Genomic DNA, 3,535 nt, shown 5'->3' with positions numbered 1-3,535 from the left:
CTCTTAATGATAGAAGACGAATCTGTAATAAAAAAATAAAAATATATAATATGAAATGTATTTCATTTTTAATATCATTGACATGTGAATATAATTTTTTAGAAATTTATTGGCTGATCTCGTATTATTTAGAATCGCTTTTTATTAAAGGAGTAATTGCTTCAAGATTTATTTCAGGCAGGTTTAGGCAGGCCCAGCCATTTCGAAGATACAAAGCCAAATATTCAAGAAATGGCAGTTTTTGGGAGAAATAAGCATCCGAATTGAATGATTCAAAAAACTTTCTGCTTGTGTTGAATTGAATTAACTTTGAAAAGACAAAAACGTTAAAATATTTGGATGGATTTCACGTCTGTGCACAAAAACCTGATTATACATGGAAAATACCAGTAAAATGCAAACATCTTTAACTTTTTTTTCAATAAGTTAGTAAGTTTCAATAATAATCATTTACCAAAGCATTAACCGATTTTTTTGCGCGCCTTAATATTTGTTTACAAGATACCCCAACGTCTGTGCTAATCAAAATATTTTGGTTAAGAATTAAAATCAACTGCACTTCTACACCAACCAGAGAGCAGTTCTATCTACCATATCAATATATCGATACAACTTCAATCGGGTTTGTATACAAACCGAAGTTCTCATCTTTACTATGCATATTACTATTGTCTATGGTCTATGAATAGTTGACATTAAGGCATATTCGAGCTCTTCAATTCATTTGGTGGCTGCATTCGGCAGGCTCAACATAGGCGTTATGACCCGGGACGCCAAAGCAACCCGGGTCACAATCATCGTATGTTCGAGATGCCGAAATGATCAGGACAATTTGTGATAGTGAAATTTTATTTGCCTTGTGCTTGGATTCTTCATAATAGGGTTGGATGTTGGATTTTTCATAACAGAGTGAGTATTGCATTTTTTTTCGTCAAGATCAATCAATACAGTCAATCCTCTAGGATTGCGATTTTCAGAGCCATCAACATGGTGTTCGTTTAACACGTAATAAGTGCATTCCATGCGCCTTATAAATGACCTTCTAATAACTAGATATTGGTGTAAAAATTTTAAACATAAGTTTTATTAGCGATTATTGTAAATTTTACAATATTTTTGTATAAACATGCCAAGTTTTATAGTAGCTGTGTTCGACGTCGGTTTTTGCTATTTCAGAGTTACTTCACAAAACGTAAGTCATTTTTAAATTGTGTTCGATTTTTTTATTGTTGGGAAATAGTATTTTAGTTCAGCTTTTATTACATTTTTATATGAACTTGTAAATTTAATAATAATTTACAATTTGCCTTTTTCAGTTTCAATAATACAAGGCGCATACTAACTGGCGTCATCGGAGGCTCGACTGTAGTTATTATTATGTAACATTCAGATAGCATTTAATTTCTTTGTTATGATAGTTATTTATATATTTAATAAACAAAATACATTACGGTAAAACCTGTTTTTGGGCGGTTTTATCTTTAGTTTCGTAACACAGTAGTATTGTCGCTCGACATACACTTCGTATGCAGATTTTTTACAATTTAATTTTCAACTTCCCGTAGGGTAGTTATAGTAATGCGCAGAAAATCGAAAATAAAAATTTTTGCATATCTTTACGTTTTAAAGGTTTCTGAACATTTTGGCATACCTCAGAAAAAATGAATGTGTATGTGTGTGTGTGTGTGTTTTGTATGTCCGCATTTTTTCGTCCACGTTTTCGGGCGAACGGATCAATCGATTTGAATAGTTCAAAAACATTCAATTCCTATTGACAGAGAAATGTGCTGATTCGTTTTTGGCAAAGGCAAATCCAGCCGTTACGGAGATACGGAACAAAGAGTGCAGAAAATACAAATCGAATTTTTGAGAGAATGGAGTATTCGATTTGAATGATCTAAAAAACATTCGATTCGCAATTATAGGGAGAAGAGGTGATTAGATTTTGGCAAAAGCAGGTCCAGGAGATACAGAGCTAAATGTGCAAAAAATAGCAGTTTTTGAGAGAACTAAGCGTCCGATTTGAATGATTCAAAGAACTGCTGCTTTTTTAACAAAATAATTGCTTTTGGAAAAAAAAATTGTTTCAAATTACGGACCTGGTGAGGATATCTACCTAGGAGTGAAAGAGGGGGTACTACATCATGGTATAAAAGAAAGAAGTTTCAATTCAATCTATTTCGACTGCCTGTTCGAAGGAATAATATACTTATATAATATTACTGTATATATAGAATACTGTTATGTAAACATTATCAGAGTAATAAATTTAATTTTACCACACTGATATAATAATTTTTAATAGTATTCATTAAAACTATTAAGAAAAAATAATTAATATTGAGGGAAAAAAATAATTACTTAATAATCGTAAGCATTCCATAACTATTGTTATATCCTATATAACTCGATTAAAAAATAAATATTATTTTTGAAAATTTGTTTACGATAGATATTCCTTATCCTTAAAAAAATAAATTGTTTACATCATACTCTTTTATACAAAACTTTGATTGAATTGCGCTCTATCTAAAAGACAATATTAAGTGCTGAAACTTTCAGAGAATTGTTTTTTATCAATTTGGAACCATTTGAGCCCTTGGGAGCAAGGAAATTCGAAAATGTCCATATTAAGGACCACCCTAATATATATACTAGATATGCATATCTAAGAGAAATTGTTCATGTCAGATATTTTTTATCTCTAAAATGAATCAACAACTCTTATTACCCAGGAAGTTGTAACAGAGAAATGGATTACACCATATAACAACAACTGCTTTTAAATTACATGTCGTTATATAGATAATTATTTATTCTTGTACAGAAATTCACTGACGATTATTTTATCTTGAGCAACTGTTAAATATGATGTAATGCAAATGTCTTTATCATGATCAAGGTTCGCCTGAACCACGGAAGATATTAATAATTATTCTCAGACATGGAGAAAGTATTCATACCAGGTTTCGGCAACCTTTTATGATTTATTGACTTATTACAATCTATGTTTTAGGCTAGAAAATCCTATTTGCCAGTTTTGTTTTGTTGACAAAAGTATGTATGCATGTGAGTCAAAATTTGACCTTTTGTCAAAGGTTTCTCAAAAGTTGCTTCACGAATTTCGAATAATCAAAAGCCATTTGATAAAGGTCGATGAACGATTTCTTTATAAACCAAAACTGAATAAAACCATTACAAAATTGTTTTAGTTATTTCATCATACATTAAAAAAAACATAATAAATATCTATCTTCCAACATGGGCGTCGACGATAGATCAACTCCAGTAGGTGTATTTTATATGACAAGATTTTATAAGATTGCGAAAATTTTATAGATTTATTTTTGATTTAAGATAGAGAGAAATTACATAACTTTCGTGAGAACGATTACTCATTTCCTGGTAAGATTATTCATCTGCCGTGAGCAAAAAACACAAAAGTTCAAATTAGGAACAAGAATTTGTTTTGGAGATTTGGGTCAAATGGTTAGATGAACTTTGAGCTATTTGTAAATGTAATTTACATTTTTTT

Source organism: Ctenocephalides felis, unplaced genomic scaffold (genome assembly GCF_003426905.1).
Source record: "Ctenocephalides felis isolate EL2017-DRISC unplaced genomic scaffold, ASM342690v1 CF-g0.4_SCAFFOLD_00845, whole genome shotgun sequence".
Lineage (NCBI taxonomy): Eukaryota > Metazoa > Arthropoda > Insecta > Siphonaptera > Pulicidae > Ctenocephalides > Ctenocephalides felis.
This window is presented reverse-complemented; position numbering follows the sequence as displayed.